The sequence below is a fragment of the Aquarana catesbeiana genome, linkage group LG10, assembly GCF_042186555.1.
Source record: "Aquarana catesbeiana isolate 2022-GZ linkage group LG10, ASM4218655v1, whole genome shotgun sequence".
Taxonomy (NCBI): Eukaryota; Metazoa; Chordata; class Amphibia; order Anura; family Ranidae; genus Aquarana; species Aquarana catesbeiana.
Genome location: NC_133333.1, coordinates 56,874,614 through 56,885,390, shown reverse-complemented (window position 1 = coordinate 56,885,390; position 10,777 = coordinate 56,874,614). Strand labels below are relative to the sequence as shown.

The window sequence follows — 10,777 nt, the reverse complement described above, 5'->3', positions numbered from 1 at the left end:
ATACCATATCCTCACTACAGATAACCTTAACCCTTTCTGTAACCCTAACCTTAAAATGAAGCCTAACCCTGACGTCTCCAATCAGTGCATCAATAGACAAATACACATCGATAAGCAATATACTTACAATTGGGTTTATAGGTTCCAGGAGGTAAGCTGTACCGGTCATGGTACATGAGATGGATGATTTGCGCCATAGTAAGCAATAGAAGCAATGCAGACAGATATCACACCATAGTTGTCTTTCCAAAAATTTTTTAAAATTTTTTTTATTTGTAATCTTCATGTAATTACATACTTTTTGAAACATTTTTGGGAAACAATCAAACTTCATACATTGTAAAGAACCACATAACGAGGAGATAATACTCTGTCTCCTTCCCTTTCTCTCACCCTTCATGCTTTCTCCCCCTCACTCGATCTCTTCCTTCAAGTCAAACTTAGCATGACCCTCTTACTTTCTCAGACCCTCTCACTTCCTCTGACCCTCTCACTTTCTCTGACCCTCTCACTTCCTCTGACCCTCTCACTTCCTCAGACCCTCTAACTTCCTCAGACCCTCTAACTTCTTCAGACCCTCTCACTTTCTCTGACCCTCTCACTTCCTCAGACCCTCTCACTTCCTCAGACCCTCTCACTTCCTCAGACATTTTCACTTCCTCAGACACTCTCAGTTCCTCTAACCCTATCACTTCCTCTAACCCTCTCACTTCCTCTGACCCTCTCACTTCCTCTGACCCTCTCACTTCCTCAGACCCTCCAACTTTCTCAGACCATCCTACTTCCTCTGACCCTCCTACTTCCTATCTGTTTCTATAGTCTTTATGGACATACTGGACATTTTCACTTTTCTTGTCCAAAAAGAAGCACCTAAACCTCCACCTCACTCTCATACTCTCTCTTCCTCCTACTTTTGTACATGTATCCCACTGCATAATCCACGCGGACCTGAAAAGTTGGTATGGACCAAAAAAGTTTTACATAATGTAAACAAATGCAATATGGTTAACAACATGAAAGAGGCTGTGCCGTTTAACAGGTAGGCATCTATCAATTCAAAATAATAGTAACACTCTGTTTCTCAGGCGTTGCTAGCCTCAAAGGTACAGGCAGGGATATCACTCTATCCGGTGGTTCACTCAGGGGCCCATATTGCATAATCGCACCAGAGCCCTTTACATTTTGGTCAGAGGTGAGATACATGACCTTACATTGATGGTCAGTGGGTTTGGTTGTTAGTGGGATGCATGCCCTTACATTGGTGGTCAGTGGGATTGCTGGTCAGTAGGATGCATGCCCTTACATTTTAGTCAGAGGTTGGATACAAGCCCTGACATTGGTGGTCAGAGGTGGGATGCAAATCCACTAAAAAATACAAAACATAACGTAAACAAATTCAATATGGATTAACAACATGAACGTGCCAGTGCCATTCAACAGGTAGGCATCTATCAATTCAAATATGTTGTAAAACTCTGTTGCTCAGGCATTGCTTGCCTCAAAGGCACAGGCGGGGATATCACTCTATCCGGTGGTTCACTTGGGGGCCCATATTGTACATTTGTGGGAGGCACGATTGAATTAACTTCAAGTGATTGATTTCTATATGGATAAGGACTTGGAATGATTGGTTTGAGCTGTTCCATAGGTCTTGACACAGGTGGATAGTGGTTTGGCATGGATGGCATTTGATTGTAGAGCTGTGGTACTCTGCTTTGTTGTGGGAAATGGTGAGGCATTGAGTCGCGTGGTCTCAATTTCATTGCTCTTGTCATATCCGGGGTTCTAGTTGTAGGGGTCATTAAGGAAGCAATTGGTGGAGGAATGGGATATGGGATTCTTGATCTGGGGGTCTCATATATGCTAGAATGGTCAGAAAAACTAGAAGGATAAGGGTTTGGTGCAGGCTTTGAAGCGGAAGAAATGGGTGTAATTATTTGAGTACTAGTGCTCTCGTGCGTTGGCTCTGAAACATGGCGTGGCATAGTGAAGGAATGTATGCAATGTTGCACTGCAATCCTCATGTTGAAGTAATGGTCTGGCAAGACTTAGGGCAAACATAGTATGAGGGCATCGCTGGATATCGATTTGTTCAGTGATCCCTGACACTATATTGAGTAATTTATTTGTCTTCCACCTGTTCTGCTGCCCTGCTGCTTCGCTTCCTGCGTGAGGTAGATGTTTGCCTTTGCCTTCTGTTGGAAGGTGTAGAAATGTCAGTATCCTCATTATCTTGCTCCTGAGTAGATGATTCATGTACCTCGATTGCGTCACCCTCTACCTCCATAGATGATTAATCCTCTATGTTAGTGCAAGCAAATGATACTCCCTCATCTATGTCAACAATATCAGCATGCTCCTCTCCCTCTTCCTCCTCCTCTTCCCAACTTGCTTCTGTGCTGAAATACAAAAGTTGATACTTGAAATTCTAACTAAAGATGATAGCAGTAGAAGCGAAGGTTAGGGGGAGGACAGGTAAATTAGAGAGGGATGGTAGAGAGAGGTATTCGTGTATGTAAACTTACTTCCTTAATTCTAGAACTGGCTTGAGAAAATCCAGGTATCTGGCAAAGGCATAGGGACGCTTTGAGGCGGCACCATACCCACTTCGTGCTTCACGCTCCAGTCCCTGGTGTCTTTGAAATGTATCCTTGAGGCTTCGCCACCTAGTACGTATGAGTTCTTCTGTAATCAAATAAAACATAAACAATTAATTGGTGGTGAGTGGGAACAATGCTCATTACACAGCTGGTCAGTGGGATTTCTGGTCAGTGGGATGCATGCCCTTACATTGGTCATCAGTGGGATGCATGCCCTTACATTGGTCATTTGTGGGATACATGCCCTTACCTTGTTGGTCAGTGGGATACATGCCCTTACATTGGTGGTCAGTGGGATGCATGCCCTTACATTGGTGTCAGTGGGATACATGGCCTTACATTGATGGTCAGAGGTATTTGTGGTCAGTGGGATGCATGCCCTTACATGGGTTGTCAGGGGGATGCATGCCCTTATATTGGTGGTCAGTGGGACGCATGGCCTTACATTGGTGTTCAGAGGGATTTGTGGTCAGTGGGATCATGCCCTTACATGGGTGGTAAGCGGGATTCATGCCCTTACATTGGTGGTCAGTGGGATGCATGGCCTTACATGGCCTTACATTGGTGGTCAGAGGGATTTGTGGTCAGTGGGATGCATGCCCTTACATGGGTGGTCAGAGGGATGCATGCCCTTACATGGGTGGTCAGAGGGATTGGTGGTCAGTGGGATGAATAAATATGTAATTACGTTTATGTTTGCGAACTTCCAAGTCTGAATACAAAGTTTTACAAATTTCTTCCCAGCCTCTGCCCTTCTGGGCATTATTTTTATATTCAGGTATACGGCTGTCCCATATATATGGCCTGTCATGGACAAGCCTGATGAGCTCCTCATTGTCGATGCTGTTCTGACGCCTGGGGGCCATCTTAACTGTTTGCATATGGACATGAGACAGGAAACAGGAAGTGAGGGGGCAGTACTGGGAGGAGGAGCTGGAGGTTACGAATTTGCACATATGTGAACCATCAATGCGATTCAAGAACGATTTACATTGATGTCTATAGAGACTAAATTCGCAACGCAGTAAACCCGCACAAGACCCTTTTTATTATCTCATCGCATTCGTAGAGGAATCGCAACGCATGCATAGCTGCCAACTGTCCCGAATTTCCCGGGACATTCCCGGGACTTGGACTTCATTCCCGGATTTGTGTTGTCCCGGGAAATGTCCCGAAAAATTCGGTTCCGGTTTTTGAAACTGCCGCCGCCGCCGCTAGAGGTCGGCGGCCGGCGGAAACATTGTCTCCGCCGGCCGCCATTTTGTTGAAGTTCAGGAAGACGGCTGGGGGGGGCTAGACGAAGCTTCTGCGTCGCCGCCCACCCCCTGCCCCGCTCCGCCTCGGCCCGCCTCGGCCCGCCCCGCTCCGCCTCGGCCCGCCTACCCCCCGCCCCGCTGCCAGTCTGATATGGAAAGGGGCGGGGGTTCTAGGTGGGGGGTGAGCGTGCGCACCGCTGTGGGACACGATGTGAGTGGGGGGGGGCACTGGGGACACCTGATGTGAGTTGGGGGGGGACTGGGGACACCTGATGTGAGGGGGGACACCTGATGTGAGTGGGGGGGCACTGGGGACACCTGATGTGAGTGGGGGGGCACTGGGGACACCTGATGTGAGTGGGGGGGGCACTGGGGACACCTGATGTGAGTGGGGGGGGCACTGGGGACACCTGATGTGAGTGGGGGGGCACTGGGGACACCTGATGTGAGTGGGGGGGGGACTGGGGACACCTGATGTGAGTGGGGGGGGACTGGGGACACCTGATGTGAGGGGGGACACCTGATGTGTGTGGGGGGGAGCACTGGGGACACCTGATGTGAGTGGGGGGGGGGCACTGGGGACACCTGATGTGAGTGGGGGGGGCACTGGGGACACCTGATGTGAGTGGGGGGGCACTGGGGACACCTGATGTGAGTGGGGGGGCACCTGATGTGAGTGGGGGGGCACTGGGGACACCTGATGTGAGGGGGGGGGCACTGGGGACACCTGATGTGAGGGGGGGGCTCCGCCGGGGACTCCTGATGTGAGGGGGGGCTCCGCCGGGGACTCCTGATGTGAGGGGGGCTCTGCCGGGGACTCCTGGTGTGAGGGGGGCTCCGCCGGGGACTCCTGATGTGAGGGGGGGCTCCGCCGGGGACTCCTGATGTGAGGGGGGGCTCCGCCGGGGACTCCTGATGTGAGGGGGAGCTCCGCCGGGGACACCTGATGTGAGAGGGAGCTCCAACGGGGACTCCTGGTGTGAGGGGGGGCTCCACCGGGGACTCCTGGTGTGAGGGGGGGCTCCACCGGGGACTCCTGATGTGAGGGGGGGCTCCGCCGGGAACTCCTGATGTGAGGGGGAGCTCCGCCGGGGACTCCTGATGTGAGGGGGGGCTCCGCCGGGGACTCCTGATGTGAGGGGGGGCTCCGCCGGGGACTCCTGATGTGAGGGGGGGCTCCGCCGGGGACTCCTGGTGTGAGGGGGGGCTCCGCCGGGGACTCCTGATGTGAGGGGGGGCTCCGCCGGGGACTCCTGATGTGAGGGGGGGCTCTGCCGGGGACTCCTGGTGTGAGAGGGGGCTCCGCCGGGGACACCTGATGTGAGGGGGGGCTCCGCCGGGGACTCCTGGTGTGAGGGGGGCTCCGCCGGGGACTTCTGATGTGAGGGGGGCTCCGCCGGGGACTCCTGGTGTGAGGGGGGCTCCGCTGGGGGCACCTGATGCAAGGACGGACTCTGCTCGGACATCTGAAGCAAGGACGGACGGCTGGTGGCAGGCGACGTGGCTGGTGACACGCTCAGGGATCCCACTGATTCTGCATTATGGTGAGTTGAATGATTTCATTTTATATTACAATGTAATAATAGAAATAATGCGCTTCAATCATCCTGACACCATAACAACCATGGTGCCGGATTGATTGAAGTGCTAACACCAGGTGTTTGGAGTATCTTTATCTGCTGATTGTTAAACTTTCTAGAATACACATATTTCTATTGTGTAGGATCTGGGCCTGCTGTCCCGTCATTTCCCTCTCTCTCCCCCTCTCTCCCCCTCTCCATCCCTCATTCATTTCAGACTCTAACCACACCCTCTAGAGCCACGCCCATTTAAGCCACGCCCACAATTTCGCGTAAACCACGCCCATTTTTCGGCGCGGCGCGCTTCACGCGCCGCACTTGTCTGTTTTTGACAGGCCACACCTGCTGACAAATGCCCCGCCCCTTAATTATTGGACAGCTCCGCCTACAGCCACAAAAGTGTCCCACATTTTTTTTTACAATGTTGGCAACTATGCGCATGTATGTAAACAACCGTCATTGAAAACAATGATTTAGGGATGACATGCGAATTTAAAGTGTTTTTGACGCATCGCATTCGTTATGAACTCACATCAGTGTGAACCTGGCCTTACTGTAAGAGCGGCAAGGATGTGGAATTCCCTTCCACAGGCGGTAGTCTCAGCGGGGGGGCATCAATAGTTTCAAGAAACTATTAGATAAGCACCTGAATGACCACAACATACAGGCATATACAAGGTAATACTGACATATAATCACACACATAGGTTGGACTTGATGGACTTGTGTCTTTTTTCAACCTCATCTACTATGTAACTATGTAACCATTCTTTTAAAGAAGTTATCCATTTCTCTTTCCCCAGCCTCCTCTCCCTGCTTAGATTTGTATAAATTTGCATAATATTGTCTAAATGCATCTGGGATCTCAGATGTCTGAAAGGAGATTTTCCCCCCTGTCATCCTAACCGCCACGATTGTTGATGGGGAGTTATTGGTTTTTACCAAAAGCGCAAGGATACGTCCCACATTCTCCCCCTCATCAAAAGCACATTGTTTCTGAAAAAGACGCTTTTTCTCCGCCTTTCTTGTAACAGCTATTTTATACATCTGTTGATTATTAGGCCCCCTCCTTTGTTTCTCTGCGGTTGGGTCTTCCACATATTGTTTTTCTGTTGCCAACACTTATCTCCTAATTTTCTCCTCCCATTCCCTAGATCTCCTCTTAATTTTTGCAACTGGCCGAATTAATAGTCCCCTAAGGAATGCCTTCAGAGTATCCCACACTACCCCCGCCGATGCAGTACCTTCATTAAATGACATGAATTCTTTCAGTTTCATTATTACCTCGGCCGGCTCCCCCATTAATTCCAACCAAAATAGGCTTATCTTCCAGTCTTTCGGTGGATTTTGGCCCCCGGTGCAAATTGGCAATATTAAAGGTGAATGATCTGATTCCCCCTTGGACAATATACTATATTTTTTATGAGTGGTAGAGCATCCCCATTACAAAAGGCCATGTCTATTCTAGACAGTGTAATGTGTGAGCTGGAGAAACAGGAATACTGCTGCCCCTGTGGATTCCGAGTTCTCCAGATATCACACATTCTCACCTCTTCCATAAATTGGGGCAGCCATCCCTCAGAAACCCCACCTGACTGTATTCCAGGTGGGAATCTGTCTAGTCTCTCATCCAGGACCTCGTTAAAGTCCCCAACCACTATAACCAGTATTCCTTCCTTAGCCCTTAAAAATTCAATTAGTATGTATAGGATCTCCAGTTTAAAGGGGGGGGGGATATAAAGGTTTGCCACAACATACATTTAATTTTCTACCGAACAGTACAGAAACGCATAACGCCCATTTTTATCTATACTGATCTCCCTATTTCCCTGCAGGAGAAAAGCACTCCGCTCCTCACCATTATGCTCACCCCCTAGAATAAGAGAAGTAAACAGAATGCAGAATGTTATTGGAACTGAAATTTCTTACTACGGAGTTGTACCATAGTATCCTTCAATAAATGCGTCTCCTGCAGGCAAACCAGATCCACTCTATATGTCTCCAATGAAGCGAAAACCATGGCCCTCTTAATCGGGTTACCCAGCCCCCTGATGTTCCAGGAGCCTACATTAATCACTTAAGGACCAGCCTCGTTTTGGAATTTAGGTGCTAACATGTTTAAAACAGTTTTTTTTGCTAGAAAATGACCCCCAAACATTATATATTGCTTTTTTTCTAACACCCCAGAGAATAAAATGGCGGTCATTGCAATACTTTTTTTCACACCGTATTTGCACAGCGGTCTTACAAGAGCACTTTTTTGGAAACAAATCACTTTTTTGTATAAAAAAATAAGACAACAGTAAAGTTAGCCCAATTTTTTTATATTGTGAAAGATAACGTTATGCCGAGTAAATTGATACCCAACATGTCACGCTTCAAAATTGCGCCCGCTCGTGGAATGGCGTCAAACTTATACCCTCAAAAATCTCCATAGGCGACGTTTAAAAAATTCTACAGGTTGCATGTTTTGTGTTACAGAGGAGGTCTAGGGCTAGAATTATTGCTCTCGCTCTAACGATCGTGGCGATACCTCACATGTGTGGTTTGACCACCGTTTTCATATGCAGGTGCTACTCACATATGCTTTCGCTTCTGTGCGCGAGCTTGTCGGGACGGGGCGTTTTAAAAAAAAAATTTTCTTATTTATTTTATTTTATTTTATTTATTTTTACACTGTTTTAAAAAAAATATATATTTGGGTCACTTTTATTCCTATTACAAGGAATGTAAACATTCCTTGTAATAGAAAAAAGCATGACAGGTTAAATATGAGATCTGGGGTCAAAAAGTCCTCAGGTCTCATATTTGGACTTAAATGCAATAAAAAAAAAAAAAAGAATGTTATTTGAAAAAATGACATTGAAAAAATGTGGCTTTAAGAGGTATGGGTGGAAGTGACGTTTTGACGTCGCTTCCGCCCTGCAGTGTCATGGAGACAGGTGGGGGCCATCTTCCCCTCACTCATCGCCATGCACAGCCACAGGAAGGATCCGATCGCCTCCGCCGCTGCTGACGGCTCCGGTAAGCGCGGAGGGCACCGGATCGCAGCGGGAGGGGGGGGCCCTCTTCCGCCACCGATAAAAGTGATCTCGCGGCGAATCCACTGCAGAGACCACTTTTATCTTGTAGCCGACCGCCTGCCGAAAACGGGGATACCGGGGTTATGGCAGCTATCCATCCTCAAAAAAGGTACGTACATCGGCGTGCGGTGGTCAGCAAGTGGTTAAATGTTTTAGATTGCATCTAAGAAACAAAAATGTTTTTTGTTCCCTTTCTTTCCTCCCCCCCCCCCCTTTTCTCCTCCTTCCTTCTTAAAAACAGAGAAAAAGAGAAAAAGAGAGAAAACCACACAAAAACATCCAAAAAAAGAACCATCTTGCCACCGTTACACCTTGAAAAATATTCCCTTCATTCTTATTTACTGATAATTGGTCTAAAAAAAATTTTTCTTTTATATATTTCCAATTTTGTGACTTTATCCAACTTGCTTCTTTTGTGCAGTTATCATAATCCAGTGTGTAAGTGGTAATAGTTAAAGTGCATTTACCCCCCCACCCCTTCACTCCCCCCCCAACACCCCCACCCTCCCCATGCCTAGCTAGGCTAGCCCTGGGGGTTTTGTGCGTGACTTTTTCCCATTCCACATCCCATTCCAACCACTCATAGCAATCTAGTGTTGTGTACAATTTTGTTGTTCTCCTTTTTTTCATTCTTCTCCCTCCTCCCCCCACCCGCAACTATCAAACCAATCCAAAACATCCTAACTGATAGTATACCTACCTCATACATTATATTTACTAATATTCATGTACCTCCCCCCTCCTACCCTCGGTTGACAAAAAATTCCCTATAGCCACAGGTGAAACCTGAGAACCAGGGGAAAGATGGGGGGAGAGGGGGAAAAAATCCCACCCCCCCATCGTCTACTTTTCACTTATGGATCGGCAGTCTATAAATTCTTCTTGTTGTCTTCCAACCATCTTCCCACATCTGCGGGTGTATCAAAAAACTGGGTTCTCCCAAGAGCCGTTATCCGCAGGCGCGCTGGATACAATAGGGCGTACGTAATTCTGTACTTCTGCAACGTTTGATCACTGTAAACTCTGCTCCACGCTTTTGTAGGACTCGGGAATAATCTGGAAACAATCATATCCTGACTCCATTATAGAGAATGTTCCCCATCTCTCTAGCTCTCCTTAGGAGGGTCTCTTTATCTTTATAATTGAAGAATTTAAAAAGTATTGACCAAGGGTACCCACCCAGTGGCAGGGCTCTAGAAGAAACTCTATGGGCTCTCTCTATTGCAAATAGAGGTGAAAAGGTGTCCACCCCAAACATTTCTTTGAACCACTTCTCTAGGAACTCTTTGGGGTGGGGACCTTCACATTGCTCCGGAAGTCCCACACTGCTGAGTAGCGGTTTTATGCCAAGTATTTAATGTGGTGGCCACTAGGGGTGGTCTATGTTTCTGGTGTTTTTGGAATGGATAGACCATAGGTAGTACAATAGTTGTTGTTTGTTATGCATATGTTCAAGATGTACCCAGTCTTTGATTTGGCTATGGCAGTGCCAGTCAATTAATCTAGTGATGTGGGTAGCATAGTAGTATTTCTTAAAGTCTGGAATGCCTATTCCTCCTTTATTTTTGGGTAATGTGAGGAATCTGAAGTTTATTCTAGTTTTTTTGTCAGCCCATAGAAACATTCTCTGCATTTGCAATAGTCTGCTGAAAAGAAAAAGGAGTTAGGAATTGGTATGGGTAATACGTTAAAGAGGTATAATAAAATTGAGGCCCTACCGAAGCATGAAAATAATTTGGGAGTCCATTTTTGGAGATCTATTGTAATGGAGTTAAATAAGGGGGTGAAATTAGCTGCAAAAAGAGATTTAATGCTGGGTGTAAATTTGATTCCTAAGTATTTGAGGGTGATTTGTTCCCATTTAAAATTGTAGTTCCCTTTAAGAAGGTGTAATTTGTCGGGTGGTAAGTTGATGTTTGGTGCTTCAGATTTTGATTGCTTTTTTTTTAAATTGGATATAAAACCAAATGTTTTAAAAAAAATTTTAAGGTTGGGGATTGAGATATGAGGTTGCGTAATAAAGAATAATAGGTCATCTGCGTACGCTGCAGTTTTGTATTCTCTATTATGTATGTTTAGGCAGTGGATTGCTGAGGATAGATTTATGGTTCTAATAAGAGGATCTAATGTTAAAATAAAGAGGATTGGTGAGAGTGGGCAACCTTGACATGTGCTATTTTGTATTTGTATTGGTTCTGAAAAAGTGTTATTGACTATTGATTTTTGCTTGTGTTTTTTGGTAAATTGCTCTTATCCAA

General features: G+C 46.9%; 1 long non-coding RNA gene across 1 annotated transcript in view; it reads right to left on the bottom strand.

The window, feature by feature from the left end:
* Window positions 1-332: 332 nt before the first annotated feature.
* Window positions 333-10,777, bottom strand: part of LOC141110705 (uncharacterized) — a 167,180-nt gene continuing 156,735 nt past the window's right edge. Inside the window, exons 6-7 of the long non-coding RNA XR_012236323.1 lie at window positions 2,526-2,685; window positions 333-2,399 (exon numbers count right to left, since the gene is read on the bottom strand). This is a non-coding gene — a long non-coding RNA (uncharacterized lncRNA). The remainder of the gene's footprint in view (window positions 2,400-2,525; window positions 2,686-10,777) is intronic.